Genomic DNA, 17,234 nt, shown 5'->3' with positions numbered 1-17,234 from the left:
GACATTTAGGGGCGGATTTTCAGAGCCCTGCTCGCGTAAATCCGCCCAAAACCGGGCGGATTTACGCGAGCAGGGCCCTGCGCGCCGGGAAGCCTATTTTACATAGGCCTCCCGGTGCGCGCAGAGCCCCGGGACTCGCGTAAGTCCCGGGGTTCTCCGAGGGGGGCGTGTCGGGGGCGGGCCCGGTCGTCGCGGCGTTTCGGGGGCATGTCGGCAGCATTTTGGGGGCGGGTACGGGGGCGTGGCTACGGCCCAGGGCGGTCCGGGGGCGTGACCGCGCCCTCCGTACCCGCCCCCAGGTCGTGCAGGAGGCCCGCTCGCGCGCAGGGATTTACGCCTCCCTCCCTCCGCCATCTTGTGCTCCTACCATGTGACTGGGGCTGACCAATGGCACCAGTAGCCCCTGTGACATAGTATGGGCAAAGGCTATCTGCGCCATTTTGATCACTGGCAGCCGACGGTCCAAGTGCAGGAGGTCGCTCCCGGACCCCCGCTGGACTTTTGGCAAGTCTTGTGGGGGTCAGGAGGGTCCTCCAAGCCTTGCCAAATGTCCCTGGTGGTCCAGCGGGGGTCCGGGAGCCACCTCCTGCACTCGGACCGTCGGCTGCCAGTAATCAAAATGGCGCCAATCCCCTTACTATGTCACAGGGGCTACCAGTGCCATTGGTCAGCTCCTATCACATAGTAGGAGCACAAGATGGTGCCAATGGCCATGTGACAGGGGCTGACCAATGGCACCGGTAGCCCCTGTGACATAGTAGGTCAAAGGCTATCAGTGCCATTTTGATCGAGGCAGACCAGACAGCCCGACAGCATGGAGGGAAAAATCCCTCACAGGACCCTGCTGGACCACCAAGGATGTTAGTAAGCCTTGGGGAGGGATCAGGATGGTGGTCGGGGTTGTATTTAATGTATTAAAGTGAATTGTAATGCTTGGGGTGGGGGGTTTTTAGCTTCGTTTTCCCGCATCATTTTTTGGGCCAGTTTTGTTTTTTCCCGTTTAGTTTTTGTTCATTTTTCCAAAAAACTAACCGAGGAAAAACAAAATTTACCCCGATGCGTCCGACTGAAAAAATGACCCGGTAGAAAAAAATGAAGCTCATCTCTAATTCTAAGTACTAAAATCATTTTAAGAAAAAACAAGCATATCTGGATAAAACTGACACCATTTTTAAGAGTAAAATGAAAATATGAGCAATTAGAAATAGAACGTGGGGACTACTAAGATTAATACAAGGGCAGCTATCGATCCACAAATAAGAGATCAGGTTGGGAGTATGGGATGTCCATCCATTATATTTCATTTACATAATGATGAAAGGATTAGCAAACATTTATTCGAGTGTGATCCTGCAGGTTAAGATGAAGCTCCCCTTGCAGTACAGATCTTCAGCAGAGTGGACACACCTGAAGGAGTAGAGAAAATGAGAGGTGATGTAAGAAAAGGAGTGGTTGAAGATTTGGCAGCTGGGATTCAATGCCAAGAAGTGCAGAGTCCTGCATCTGGGGTGCGTAAATCCAAAGTAATAGCATAGGAATGGGGAGCAAAAGACTGATGTGCACAGACCAGGAGTGAACCCTCAGGATATTAGTGTCTGAGGATCTGAAGATAGTTAAGCAATGTGACAAGGAGGTAGCTAAAACCATTGGGATGCTGGGCTGCATGGAGAGAGGTATAACCAGGCAGGAAAAAGGAGGTGTTAATACCCCTATATAGGTCAATATTGAGGCCTCCCAGGGGTATTGTGTTCTAGAGATGTGAATCATTTCCGGAATCGTTTCCGGTATCGTGTTCGTAGAACCATAGGAGATCTTTGTTTCCCATGGTTCTAACTGCTTTTTTTTTTTTTGGCTGTCCTAAGATGAAAAAAAAACACTGTCAAATTTAATTAACAATCCTCCACCCTCCTGACCCCCTGAAAAGTTGCCTAAAATCCTTGGTGGTCCAACGGGGGTTCCAGGAGCGATCTCCAGCTCTCGGGCCATCGGCTGCAAGAAAACAATATGGTGCCATGGCCCTTTACCCTTACCATGTGACAGGGGCTATCAGTGCCATTGGCTGGCCCCTGTCACATGGTAGGAGCAATGGATGGCCAGCACCATTTTTTAAGATGGCCATGTGACAGGGGCCGGACAATGGCACTGATAACCCCTGTCACATGGTAAGGGCAAAGGGCCATCGGTGCCATTTTGATTAGTGGCAGCTGATGGCCCGAGAGGGGGACAATGCTCCCGGGACCCTCGCTGGACCACCAGGGACTTTAGGCAAGGTTTTGGGGGGGGGGGGGGGGTGTTTGGGGGGGGGGGATTGTAAATAATCAGATCTGAAGGGTTGGGGTGGGTTTGGATTTTTTTTCTATGTGCCCTTTCTCCACTCCCCCCCCCCCCAAAAAAAAATAAAATGATAGGAAAACCACACAAAAGTTTGTGGGGTTTTCCTATCATGTTCAGGGTCCCCCGATACATGACAACTTTTGAAATATTGTACAATATTTGAAATCATCGAAAAACGAATGCACATCCCTATTGTGTTCAGTTCTGGAGACCGTATCTCAAAAAGGATGGAGGTGGACCTGAGAGAGGTGACCAAAATAGTGCAGGGTCTGCATCAAAAGCCATATGAGGCATTCCAGGCTGGAGCTCACATACCTTATAAAGGTGATATTGAGATAAGTCTGCTCATGTTGCAAGGCAGTCCCAAATTTATTCACTTAACTTTGGTTTATCTGGGTAACCTCAGTGGTGCAGCGGCTGAATATTGACCAGGCCAAGGACATTAATTTAGGTTTGTTTAACATTAAACTGAAAGATGAGTCTCTGTAAGGGATGAAACTTTCATAGAGGATGTGAACTAACAATTTGAAGGAACCTGGTGATGTCTAAAGCCTTAGCATGATCCAGAAAACATAAAGGAAGACTTTATAAGCCCCAAATCTGATCAGGTGCGTTTTATACTGACTTGCTATTTCATGGATGGGTCAGAATAATCTGTTGGTAAATGTAAAAAAAGACAGAAAAGATATCACTTACACGAGGAATAAATGAAACATAAATATCACTACAGCTAGGAAAGGATAGTGTGAAGGCTATTCATGATTTAGGAGACTTGTTAGACACCTGATTTACCTTACGGCAACAGCTATTAACTGTGGTGAGGAAAGGTATTTTCAAGCTAAGAAAAATCACATGATTAAGATACATATTGAATAGGAGGAATTTTAGACCAGTAATGCAGGCCTTATGTGGTCCTTCCCAAGGGCTCTGTGCAATCAATGAATGCGGCAGCCTGGATAATTGCAGGGTGTGCTCTATCAGCCCAGGTCACCTTGACATTGAAGGAGCCAGACAGGCTTTGCTCCAATACAGAGTTCAATTTAAGATTTTGACATTGGTGCATCGGGTATTATATGGGAAGTTTCCTCAATATTAGCTAGATTTAGCGCAAGTATATTGTCCAGCCCGTAATCTCTGTTAATGTTAAATTTGTACATTACCATTCAAAAAAACATAGAAACATAGAAATGATGGCAGAAAAGGACCAAATGGTCCATACAGTCTGCCCAGCAAGCTTTTTAAGTTAGTAACTGCCACTCCGTGCTGGTTTCTCCCATGTTTCTCTTAAGGGCAGTAACTGTTTCTTTGTGCAGTTATCCCCAAGCCTTATGGCAATCATAAAAATTGCAGCTAGAAACATTTTTTAAACAGTTTCAAAATTGCCAAATAGCTTCATCTATAGTTTCAGAAAGAGAAGACAATGAGTTCCAGAGCCTCAGATCTCCAAAGATAAATGTGATCCATTTTGTTTGCTTTAATTTGGAAGTAGGAGCCAGAGTTTCCAACAAGCTTCGTTGTGAAGACCACAAGAATCATAATGGCTGATGCGGGTTTCCAGCATTGTAAATATAAAGATGGGAAGACATGAATAATGCTTTGAAATCTATTTGTTGTGTTACAGGTAACCAATGTGAATCCTTTGCAACAGGATGAATGTGGCTCTCATGGTTTTTCACCTGTTATTAAACTGTTATATAGTGTCTATAAATCAGATTCATGTGAACATCCCTACATCCCAGGGTTCTTAAGGAACTAAAAAATGAAATATCAGATCTATTAGTTAAAATTTAAAACATACCAATAAATCATCCATTGTACCTGAAGACTGGAGAGTGGCCAATGTAACCCCAATATTTAAAAAGGGCTCCAGGGGTGATCCGGAAAACTATAGACCAGTGTGCCTGACTTTAGTGTCAGGAAAAATAGTAGAAACTATTCTAAAGATCAAAATTGCAGTGTATATAGAAAGACTTGGTTTAATGGAACACAGTCAGCATGGCTTTACCCAAGGGAAGTCTTGCCTCACAAATCTGCTTCATTTTTTTGAAGGGGTTAATAAACATGTGGATAAATTTGAGCCAGTAGATGTAGTGTTTTGGATTTTCAGAAGGCATTTGACAAAGTCCCTCATGAAAGGCTTCTAAGAAAACTAAAAAGTCATGGGATAAGAGGCATTGCCCCTTCATGGAATACTAACTGGTTAAAAGACAGGAAACAGAGAGTAGGATTAAATTGTCAATTTTCTCAGTGAAAAAGCATAAACAATGGAGGTTCTGAGGGATCTGCACTTGGACCGGTGATTTTCAATATATTTATAAATGATCTGGAAAAGAATATGACGAGTGGGGTAACCAGATTTGCAGATGATTCAAAATTATTCAGAGTAGTTAAATCACAAGCGGATTGTGGTAAATTGCAGGATGACCTTGAAAACTGGAAGATTAGGCATCCAAATGGCAGATGAAATTTAATGTGGACAAGTGCAAGGTGTTGCAGATAGGAAAAATAACCCATGCTATAGTTACACGATGTTACATTCCATATTAGGTGCTACCACCCAGGAAAAAGATTTAGGCATCATAGTGGATAATTCATTGAAATTGTCGGCTCAGTGTGCTGCGGCAGTCAAAAATGCATACAGAATTTTAGGAATTATTAGGAATGGAATGGTGAATAAAATGGAAAATGTCATAATGCCTCTGTATCATACCATGGTGAGATCGCACCTTCAGACTGTGTACAATTCTGGTTGCCGCATCTCAAAAGAGATGAGGAAAAGCTAAAGAGGTTAGGGTTGCTCAGCTTGGAGAAGAGATGGCTGAGGGGGGATATGATAGTGGTTTTAAAATCATGAGAGGACTAGAACAGGTAGATGTGAATTAGTTATTTACTCTTTTGGATAATAGAAGGACTAGGGGGCACTCCATGATGTTAGCAAGTAGCACATTTAAAACTAATTGGGGAACATTATTTTTTACTTTGCACAATTAAGCTATGGAATATGCTGTCAGAGGATGTGATTAGGCAATTAGTGTAGCTGGGTTTAAAAAAGATTTGTATAAGTTCTTGGAGAAGTCCATTAACTGCTAGAAATCAAGTTGACTCAGGGAATATCTACTGCTATTTCTAGCATCAGTAGCATTGGATCTACTTAATGTTTCCACCCTAACATATTTCCACCCTAACATTTCTGAGAGTTATCAAAAGATGTAAACATCAAATATTCGACTCTCCCAAATGAAGAAAGAGCTAAGGGTGAGTACCAGAGTCAGAGGGGCAAATGTCACAATGACAGAGCTGGGCATTACAGCTGAAGCACAGGGAGATGGAATGACACCCCAAATTCATACACAGAGAGTCACTGACAGAGCTGGGGATTACAACCGAGATACAGGGAGATAAAGAAACACCCCCAAGGTCATACACAGTGACAGAGCCGGGTATTAGAGGTACAGAAAGTTAAAGTGACTCCCCTAATATGAAACGCAGAAGCAGTACAGTGTTTAGAGCTCATAGAATTTTACGTTGAATTGAGATAGTTATATATTTGCAGCTTTATCAGATTCTTTTGTATCTGTCCCTGAGCTCCATCCTACCCCTGGCACATCAGATCCCTGCAGCTTCTCTCCATCACAGTTGTAGATTCAAACATGATAAACCCATTTTACATTCTCTTTCTCAGATGCTCTTAGTTAGCAGGGTCTGAGCCCCATAGAAGCTTCTGAAAATAATCGTAAGCTTACAGAAGGCATTAAAGCCGCATGTTACAGGATTTCTGGAGTTTCTCCTTACATGCCCAGCAGCGCTGCCTCCTCTCTTCCACTGTGGACCAGGCAAGGATACCTCAGGCGTCTTAAATGCTTTAAGAAAGGGACATGGAGATACAACTGTGTTTTGTGCATTTGGGAAATTAAAAAACTCTCACAGACAACTAAGTGATGGTTTGCTGCTCTGTGCCTGAGTTGCCTGGAAATTTTAGAAGTGATTGATCCATGGTGAGAATAAATGATGGATCTCTCATTTTGTTCTGTTCCACCTCTGCCAAGGGTATGTCCTATTAATTGATCATTAGTCATATTTGAGGTCATAAGTTAATTTAAACTCCTTCCTCATGTACAGTCCCCTCCCTAGCTATCTCTCTCTCTCTCACGCACATACACCATTATGTGGTATTTATCTAATGATGATATCAGCAAACTTTCTCCTAAATTTTCAGCTCTTTGGGGAAGTGTCCTGCAATATTCTGTATCTGGCTATTAATTGTATATTTTATATAGTTTACCTACTGCATTCTCCCCATCTGCACATACATCAGTATGAATCATGTGGTCCACTGAGACAGACAGAAGATCTTTCTTATACAGTATAGTTAACCTAATTGCCAATTGTGAAGGAGGTAAAGATGGTCTAAGGTGATGGTGGGAAGCAGCTCATGGCATTTCAGTTATTGGAGTGGAAAGGGTGGGTTTTCCATTAAGAGACTGGGCAGTTGGGGTAGAGTGATGGGGACTGGGCAGCAATGTATGTGCAAACACTTCACCTGCTTTCCATGCAAGTAGAACATTTCCTGCAAAATGACATGTGCTACTTCTCAATCCTTCCTAAAATATGACCTCCTAAATGCAGCTGAGAGTACCTGTGTGGAGAATGTATGTGTGTGTGCTTTTGGCCATGGTTACAGGGACTCCTGTTCTTCTGTATTCCTCTGAGACTCCCAGCCCTCTCTCTGGTTCCTGGCATTGTCAGGAGTGGAAGGAAGATGGCTGAGGCATAGGATCTACTCAACCTTCATCTCAGACAAGGCATGGGATATCCTGTACCTTCTTCTCAGATGTGGCATAGGATCTACTCAACCTTCATCTCAGACAAGGCATGGGATATCCTGTACCTTTTTCTCAGATGGGGCATAGGATCTACTCAACCTTCATCTCAGACAAGGAATGAGATATCCTGTACCTTCTTCTCAGATGGGGCATGGGATCTATTCTACCTTCATCTTAGAAGAGGCATGGGAATCTACTCTACCTTACTCTCTGCTCTGGTCCATGCCACACAGAGAGTCTTCATCACATTTGGAAGTAGATTTACCTTTTAATCATATCCAAGCAGAAACCTTAGCCTGACGGAGTAGATTATTGACTTAAGGAATGGCCTCTGCCATTACTGGCATCAGTAGCATGGGATCTTCTTAGTGTTTGGGTACTTGCCAGGTTCTTGTGACCTGGTTTGGCCTCTGTTGGAAACAGGATGCTGGGTTTGATGGACCCTTGGTCTGACCCAGCATGGCAATTTCTTATGTTCTTATTATATGATATAGGATCAGAATACAGGTGTTTGTCTCCTAGGATCATTTCCTAGGATACCTGAGATTTGGGATGGGGGTAAGAGTTGTTTCTTTAGATGATCATGCTGGGACTGTTGCGATCCCCCCTGCTGCTGCGCTGCAGGAGGTCTCTTACCTTCCTCCAGAGGCCGCTCTGAAGCCAGGGCCTCGCCTGCGCATCATCCAGGACTTGCTCCAGGGCCTGAGAGGCCTAGCTGTGCCGGTGGCTTGCAGCCTCAGTGTTTGGACTTCCTGTTGGGCGACGCCCTTCCCTAGGGGCTGGCCCGCAGCTCTCTACCCTAGTTATAGGACCAGCGGTGGGCGGTCCTGGCAAGCTCCTCCCAGGGAGTTGCCCTCTACCTCCAGTATTTAAGGACTTTCTGTTCACTGTGTCTTTGCCTTCGGATTGGGTTACACAGTTGTCTGTGGCCTGTCCCGATCCAGGTCCTCCGTGGCTCTGACTCCTGCTTGTCGTCAGCCTGCCTTGACTCCGGTCCGTGACTCCGACTCCTGCTTGTCTTCAGCCTGCCTTGACTCCGGTCCGTGACTCCGACTCCTGCTTGTCTTCAGCCTGCCTTGACTCCGGTCCGTGACTCCGACTCCTGCTTGTCTTCAGCCTGCCTTGACTCTGGTCCGTGATTCCGACTCCTGCTTGTCTTCAGCCTGCCTTGACTCCGGTCCGTGACTATGACTCCTGCTTGTCTTCAGCCTGCCTTGACTCCGGTCCGTGACTCCGACTCCTGCTTGTCTTCAGCCTGCCTTGACTCCGGTCCGTGACTCCGACTCCTGCTTGTCTTCAGCCTGCCTTGACTCCGGTTTGTGACTCCGACTCCTGCTTGTCTTCGGCCTGCAGATTGTGCATTACAGTTGTCTGTAACCTTGCCAGTCCAGGTCCTCCATGTTTCCTGCTGCTTGCTGTTCCTGATATCCAGTGTCTCTGCCTTGATGTCGGTCTCTGACCCTGCCTGATGTCTGCTCCTGTTTCTGCCAGCCGAGGGGGCTTCGGATGTGAGTATCCCAGCATCGGAGTTCCTGCTCGCCTGGGTCTTCCCCGCACCCTCCTTCTCAGCGTGGTCCGCGACCAGCCTACCTAGGCTGTGTAGGGCGCGTCTGGGGCAGGGTGGTCCGTGACTCAGTCCCACGGGTGGGCTGAGTAGGGCGCCCTGATGGACAGTGCAATGTTCCCGTCCAGCCTTGTCTCCAGTGTCTGCTTCAGCCCTTGTCCGGATGTCTACCTGTCTCTGCCTTGACCTGGTTCCTGAGCCTTCTGTCCTGTTGGGCCCTGGAGTGGCCAACAGGAGGGATTCGTCCCACGGGCTCTTGAGCTTCTGCCAGCCGAGGGGGCTTCGGATGTGAGTATCCCAGCATCGGAGTTCCTGCTCGCCTGGGCCTTTCCTGTGTCTCGCTTCAGCCCTTGTCCTGATGTCTTCGTCTTGCTTCTGCCCCGTCTGATGTCTTCAGTTTAAGGACTCTGTCTGCCCTCGCCTCTGTCCGGCCTGCTGCCCATTGCCGTTCCCTGTGGCGGGTCCGAAAGGGCCGGGAACAGTCGGAGGACCGTTCACTAGTCAACTTCCCCGTGTTGGCTACCATGGGCATGCAGGTCCGGCTGAGGGCTGGACTCCCTGCTTCTGTTCCTGCCTGCCTGGCTCACCATGCCTGCTCAGCTCACCTCCCACGGTGTGGCCTTGGGCTCCTCCTGGGGTCCTGCCGTGGCCCAAGGGCTCACCACCCGCCCGAGACGACCGCGCCCGCGCGCGCTCGTAACAGAATCCGAAGGCCATGAGCTCGGTGAGCTGTGCTCGTGATGGACTTGTCTGATTCCAGGATTTTTTCTTCTGTCTGCTTTTGTTCCTCGACCTGCTGGAGGCGCCAGCTTCTGCTCTTGCTTACGACCTGCTGGAGGCGCCAGCTTCTGCTCTTGCTTACGACCTGCTGGAGGCGCCAGCTGTTTGGGTTCCCACGACCTGCAGGAGGCGCCTGCGCCCAAACCATCGTTTCCTTGTTCCCAGGATGGAGTTCCACGCCCTGCAGGAGGTGCCTGCGCTCCTCCTGATGTTGCTGTAGTTTCTGCCTGCCCTTCCCCCCTCTTGTTCTTGCTCTTGCTTCTGCCGTGGGTGCTTGTTTCTGCTGTGTGCCTGGGGTGCTTGTTTCTGCTGTGTGCCTGGGGGTGCTTGTTTCTGCTGTGTGCCTGGGGGTGCTTGTTTCTGCTGTGTGCGGCGTGGGTGCTCGTTTGTGCTGTTGGCCCTGTGTTGCTCGTTTGTGCTGTTGGCCCTGTGTTGCTCGTTGGTGCTGTTGGCCCTGTGTTGCTCGTTGGTGCTGTTGGCCCTGTGTTGCTCGTTGGTGCTGTTGGCCCTGTGTTGCTTGTTGGTGCTGTTTTCCTGCTTGTTGTCTGTTTTTCCCTGTGTTGCTCGTTTGTGCTGTTTTCCTGCTTGTTGTCTGTTTTTCCCTGTGTTGCTCGTTTGTGCTGTTTTCCCGCTTGTTTCCTGCTTGTGGGTTCCCGTCCTCCTCGTTCCCGCGTTGTTTCCCCTGCTTCCTGTCTCTCGCCCTTCGCTCCTTCTCCCTTCGCTCCCTTGCTCTCCGCTCCCTTGCTCTCCGCTCCCTTGCTCTCTGCTCCCTTGCTCTCCGCTCCCTTGCTCTCCGCTCCCTTGCTCTCCGCTCCCTTGCTCTCCGCTCCTTCGCTCTCCGCTCCCTTGCTCTCTGCTCCTTCGCTCTCCGTTCCCTTGCTCCCTCTTGGTTTTTGTGTGTGTCGCTCGCGCGGTCTCCGTTCGCTCTGTCTCTTGTTCCCTCGGTCCCGTGTTTCCTTGGGTTTGGTTGGTCTCTCGTTGTGTTTGGTTGCTTGCCTGTGGTGTGTGTGTGTTTGGTTGGTTGCTTGCCTGTGGTGTGTGTGTGTTTGGTTGGTTGCTTGCCTGTGGTGTGTGTGTGTGTTTGGTTGGTTGCTTGCCTGTGGTGTGTGTGTGTGTTTGGTTGGTTGCTTGCCTGTGGTGTGTGTGTGTGTTTGGTTGGTTGCTTGCCTGTGCTGTGTGTTTGGTTGGTTGCTTGCCTGTGCTGTGTGTGTGCTTGGTTGCTTGCCTGTGCTGTGTGTGTGCTTGCTTGGTTGCTTGCCTGTGCTGTGTGTGCTTGCTTGCTTGCTTGCCTGTGCTGTGTGTGTGTGTTTGGTTGCTTGCCTGTGCTGTGTGGTTGTTGGTTGCTTGCTTGCTTGCTGTGTGGTTGTTGGTTGTTGGTTGCTTGCTTGCTTGCTTGTGGTGTGTGGTTGTTGGTTGCTTGCTTGCTTGCTTGTGGTGTGTGGTTGTTGGTTGGTGGTTGCTTGCTTGCTTGTGGTGTGTGGTTGTTGGTTGCTTGCTTGCTTGCTTGTGGTGTGTGGTTGTTGGTTGCTTGCTTGCTTGCTTGTGGTGTGTGGTTGTTGGTTGCTTGCTTGCTTGCTTGTGGTGTGTGGTTGGTGGTTGCTTGCTTGCTTGCTTGTGGTGTGTGGTTGGTGGTTGCTTGCTTGCTTGCTTGTGGTGTGTGGTTGGTGGTTGCTTGCTTGCTTGCTTGTGGTGTGTGGTTGGTGGTTGCTTGCTTGCTTGCTTGTGGTGTGTGGTTGGTGGTTGCTTGCTTGCTTGCTTGTGGTGTGGTGTGGTTGTTGGTTGCTTGCTTGCTTGCTTACTTGTGGTGTGGTTGTTGCTTGCTTGCTTGCTTGCTTACTTGTGGTGTGGTTGTTGCTTGCTTGCTTGCTTACTTGTGGTGTGGTTGTTGGTTGCTTGCTTGCTTGCTTGTGGTATGTTGTGGTTGTTGGTGGTTGCTTGCTTGCTTGTGGTGTGTTGTGGTTGTTGGTGGTTGGTTGCTTGCTTGTGGTGTGTTGTGGTTGTTTGCTTTTCTTGCTTGGCTTTTGTTTTTGGTCCCTCTGTGAGGGGGGGGATTCTTTGAGGGGGGGGTACTGTTGCGATCCCCCCTGCTGCTGCGCTGCAGGAGGTCTCTTACCTTCCTCCAGAGGCCGCTCTGAAGCCAGGGCCTCGCCTGCGCATCATCCAGGACTTGCTCCAGGGCCTGAGAGGCCTAGCTGTGCCGGTGGCTTGCAGCCTCAGTGTTTGGACTTCCTGTTGGGCGACGCCCTTCCCTAGGGGCTGGCCCGCAGCTCTCTACCCTAGTTATAGGACCAGCGGTGGGCGGTCCTGGCAAGCTCCTCCCAGGGAGTTGCCCTCTACCTCCAGTATTTAAGGACTTTCTGTTCACTGTGTCTTTGCCTTCGGATTGGGTTACACAGTTGTCTGTGGCCTGTCCCGATCCAGGTCCTCCGTGGCTCTGACTCCTGCTTGTCGTCAGCCTGCCTTGACTCCGGTCCGTGACTCCGACTCCTGCTTGTCTTCAGCCTGCCTTGACTCCGGTCCGTGACTCCGACTCCTGCTTGTCTTCAGCCTGCCTTGACTCCGGTCCGTGACTCCGACTCCTGCTTGTCTTCAGCCTGCCTTGACTCCGGTCCGTGATTCCGACTCCTGCTTGTCTTCAGCCTGCCTTGACTCCGGTCCGTGACTATGACTCCTGCTTGTCTTCAGCCTGCCTTGACTCCGGTCCGTGACTCCGACTCCTGCTTGTCTTCAGCCTGCCTTGACTCCGGTCCGTGACTCCGACTCCTGCTTGTCTTCAGCCTGCCTTGACTCCGGTTTGTGACTCCGACTCCTGCTTGTCTTCGGCCTGCAGATTGTGCATTACAGTTGTCTGTAACCTTGCCAGTCCAGGTCCTCCATGTTTCCTGCTGCTTGCTGTTCCTGATATCCAGTGTCTCTGCCTTGATGTCGGTCTCTGACCCTGCCTGATGTCTGCTCCTGTTTCTGCCAGCCGAGGGGGCTTCGGATGTGAGTATCCCAGCATCGGAGTTCCTGCTCGCCTGGGTCTTCCCCGCACCCTCCTTCTCAGCGTGGTCCGCGACCAGCCTACCTAGGCTGTGTAGGGCGCGTCTGGGGCAGGGTGGTCCGTGACTCAGTCCCACGGGTGGGCTGAGTAGGGCGCCCTGATGGACAGTGCAATGTTCCCGTCCAGCCTTGTCTCCAGTGTCTGCTTCAGCCCTTGTCCGGATGTCTACCTGTCTCTGCCTTGACCTGGTTCCTGAGCCTTCTGTCCTGTTGGGCCCTGGAGTGGCCAACAGGAGGGATTCGTCCCACGGGCTCTTGAGCTTCTGCCAGCCGAGGGGCTTCGGATGTGAGTATCCCAGCATCGGAGTTCCTGCTCGCCTGGGCCTTTCCTGTGTCTCGCTTCAGCCCTTGTCCTGATGTCTCCGTCTTGCTTCTGCCCCGTCTGATGTCTTCAGTTTAAGGACTCTGTCTGCCCTCGCCTCTGTCCGGCCTGCTGCCCATTGCCGTTCCCTGCGGCGGGTCCGAAAGGGCCGGGAACAGTCGGAGGACCGTTCACTAGTCAACTTCCCCGTGTTGGCTACCATGGGCATGCAGGTCCGGCTGAGGGCTGGACTCCCTGCTTCTGTTCCTGCCTGCCTGGCTCACCATGCCTGCTCAGCTCACCTCCCACGGTGTGGCCTTGGGCTCCTCCTGGGGTCCTGCCGTGGCCCAAGGGCTCACCTCCCGCCCGAGACGACCGCGCCCGCGCGCGCTCGTAACAGGGACTTTGAGCATCCATGGAACAATTTAAATAAGTTTCCCTGTTGCCTTTTGACATATTTTAATCTATTCTTAATTACAAGTTATCTTTATTCTGACTGGTCAGAAAATATAAGAGAGGAATCATAGGAGGAAATTTCAATGGTGATTTTTACTTTTTTATTTCTGTAGGAGTGGAGAAATGTATGTGGGGTTTACCACAGGTGCTTTTAATTTACAGGAAATATTTCATGTGGTTTTATTTAATAATTTCAGTTTCTGCTTTATTGGTAGACCAAAGCAGGGACAAAATATTCTGCATACAATTTATGAACCAGATTGTTTCAACAAACAAAACAATCCACCACTACGGCAGAAACAGGTTACAGTAAAACAACTTTACAGAGACTAAAATGTCTATATCAACCCACAATGCACAAGTCAGCGATTAAAAAAAGAATGATCTCATGCTATCGGCAAGCAGATAGTAATGTATAAAGGAATAATCCAAGACTTTACCACTGTGTAATGAAGGAGAAGAGTGCAGCAGATCATAATTTTAACATTTCAAATATTCCATAACTTCCATTGGGAAGTCTAGTGTGGATTACATAAAACACATTTATAAAGTCAACATAAACAATAACATAAAAACAATCATAAAGCAAATATATATACCTAATAAAAGTCTAAACAATATAATCAAGGCACAAGAAATAAAAAGGCTTATGATTCAACAATCTTGCCAAAGAGAATCCTCTTCTCTTGTTTTCTATATCAGATGCAATGTTTAAGCTGCTGAGCACAGCTTGGGAGTGAATTCCATCATCTCCTCTGGGATGGAAGTTGAAGTCCTTATGCCCTGCAGAGCTTAAACACCTCATTGGAAAGCACTAGAGTAAGAGATTTCTTTCAGCATGGTGAGCTCTGACCAAAGGGCACTTTGAATGCTAAAGAAACAGGGACGGTAACTTTGCAATGAATGCATGAGCACATATGCAGGAATTTAAAATCATCCGGTGCTAGTGCACACATATTTAAAATACACCTAGCATGCAAGTGTGCTTCTGATTTTAAGCAGTTACATGAGCAAACGTTAATCACATATCTTCCTTAGGAATTTGTCGACTTTAAGGTGCACAGCTAAGCAGATTTTAAAACATGTGCATGTGAAGGAAATAACCAGTTTGCCAGGCCTATCCCTAGTTCATCAAGACCCCTCTGGTTCTTCAGCCTGCACTTTTAGCAATAAACAATATATTCTTTTGCACAGCTGCAGATTAATGAAATCTACAGTATATGCATTTATAGAAAATGACAATACTTCTCTTTGAAAAACAGCTGTAAAAACAGTGTCAGTGCTCAGTGATTTTCTGAAGAAGGGGCCCTTCCTAAAACCTTCACACACAAGATCAGCAGGAACTGAAAGTTATGAGAGGATCTTTTTTCCTTCTTTCTTTCTTTCATTAATCTCAGGAGCATAAAGTGATATTCTGATGAAGGGGGGGAACTGCCTCTAACTCATCAGTGTCCCTTCAAACTCCATCCTACCCTGATACATCAGATCCATGTGGCTCCATCACACTTGGTAGATTCAGTCATGATAAATGCATTTTATATTCTCTGGGAAAAAATATATTTGTAGGAAAAAAGACACCAGGGATCTATCTTGGCTGCTCTTGGAGGGGAGGGTCTGAGCCTAATGGAAGCTTCTGAATAAAACAATAAATTGTATCTGGTGAGATAATGGAGCTCACAGAAGGCATTAAAGTCACATGCTAAATGATTGCTGGGTTTTCTCCTTACCTGTCCAGCAGTGCTGCCTCCTCTCCTCCACTGAGATCAGGTGGAGTTGGTGTTCCTCAGGTGTCTTAAATGCATTAAGAAAGGGACCTAGAGAGACGACTGTGCTCAGTTCAACTGGGAAATGTAAAAGTCTCACAGACAATTAAGGGAAGTATTCTGCTGTGCCAGATTTGTCTTGAGAGTTTAGAAGGGATGGATTCATAAGGAGAATAAGTTCTGGGCCTCTCAATCTGATCTGCTCTAGCTCTGGTAAGGGAATAACCAGCTAGTTATAGAGAAATTTAGAAAATGTCTGACCTGGCCTTCACTTACACTGATCAATGGTAAACACTTAGGGGTAGATTTTATAAAAGTACGCCTGCGCGTACTTTTCTTCTCGCACCAGGCGCAAACAAGAGTACGCCGGATTTTAATAGATACGCGCATAGCCGTGCATATCCCTTAAAATCCGGGGTCGGCGCATGCAAGGCTGTGCAAAATCGGCAACCTGCGCGCGCCGAACTGCGCGGCCTGTCTCCGTTCCCTCTGATTCCCCGGCCCGGGAGCTGTTTCAGAGGCCTTGGCCACGCCCCCGAAACGCCCCCAGGCCGGAACCATGCCCAAGGCCCTGCCCCCGAATGACGCGCCGCCGTGACATACCCCCGACATGCCCTTCCAGGAAAGCCCCGGGACTTACGTGCGTCCCGGGGCTTGTGCGTGCTGCCGAGCCTACTCAACATAGGCTCGGCGCACGCAGGGGGAACTTCGGGCAGGTTTTCGGGGGGTACGCGTGCATCTTACACGTGTACCCCTTTGAAAATCTGGCCCTTAGGGTCCATAAATTAATTTAATTCTCTTCCTCTTCCTGCTATTAAGTTTACCTAGAGAATAGCCACTGCCATTAGCAATGGTAACATGGAATAGACTTAGTTTTTGGGTACTTGCCAGGTTCTTATGGCCTGAATTGGCCAGTGTTGGAAACAGGATGCTGGGCTTGATGGACCCTTGGTCTGACCCAGTATGGCATGTTCTTATGTTCTTATGAAGTCCCCTCCCTGTCTGTCTCTCTCACACTCACCAATTCCTATCCCAAAACAACTTTTGAGCTGCCTCCTCTGAGATCTCCTCTCACAGTCCCTTCCCTGCTCTGTACCACATCCCTCATGAATCTTGTCTGTCATATCAAGCTTTCTTGTAGGTTTTGAGAAGGGTCTTGTCATGTTCTGTACTTGTTTATTATTTTTACAATTTATACGGTTTACCTGCTGTCTTCTCTGTTCTGCACATTGATGTTTCTTTATAAATTGTAGTAAATAAAGCAGGACTCAAAGTTCCCCAGCAATGTGGGAGGGAATATTAATTGTAAAAGACCCAAGAAAAATGTAGTATAAAACATCCCTTTACAGGAAGAAAAACACCACATGACATAACAGCAGTTGGAGAGTTCAGAGGAAAACCTCAGACACAGCAAAATGGTAGAGATGTGAACTGGTTTATAGTCTCATTTTGAGCTTTATTTTCGGGGAACCACGGGAAACTTCGTTTTTCCTGTGGTTCTTTTTTTTTTTTTTTGTGGGCTCCTGATTTTCGGGTTAGTACGTGTTAACCTGAAATACAAATTTTTCTGAAATTTTTGAAAAAAATTTTTTTTGTTTCATTGCCTCTGAACCATGCCGAATTAGACAGTTTCAGCAAAAACGAATGCATATCTCTAAAAATGGCTACCCCAGGATCCATCTTGTCCAGATGTGGATTTATTAAACAGTTTCATGAACTTTTGCTGGTTTATGTCATCAGTGGAGGTAGACAATCTAGTCTTCTCTATCATTCATCCCACACAGTCAATATAATAAAAACAAGCTTTCTTGTTTTTTAGTATGCACTCTAAAAGACAATCATCAACATAAGTCCAATGATGTTGGCAAACAAGTATATGAAACAATGTGAACCCACAATAACCCCAACATCAGCTAATGTTTCAGCACTGTTCTTTATCAGGGGGAATATAAAAGTAAACTTATCAGGCCATATGCTTCTACTTGGATGAGTCAGATGGGACTTGGATGGTCCCATCTCACTCACTTCATGAAAAGGAATCCAGTACATATATAGAGAAAGGAGACCTTAGAAATGCTGAGCCCTAGTGTCATTTATGGAAGGTGCCTTCTGGCTACCTCATGTTGAAAGAGAAAAAAATAACTTTATTTAAAATCTCTACGGACAATGTC

The sequence above is a fragment of the Rhinatrema bivittatum genome, chromosome 16 (genome assembly GCF_901001135.1).
Source record: "Rhinatrema bivittatum chromosome 16, aRhiBiv1.1, whole genome shotgun sequence".
Lineage (NCBI taxonomy): Eukaryota > Metazoa > Chordata > Amphibia > Gymnophiona > Rhinatrematidae > Rhinatrema > Rhinatrema bivittatum.
Note: the sequence above shows the minus strand (reverse complement) of the source record.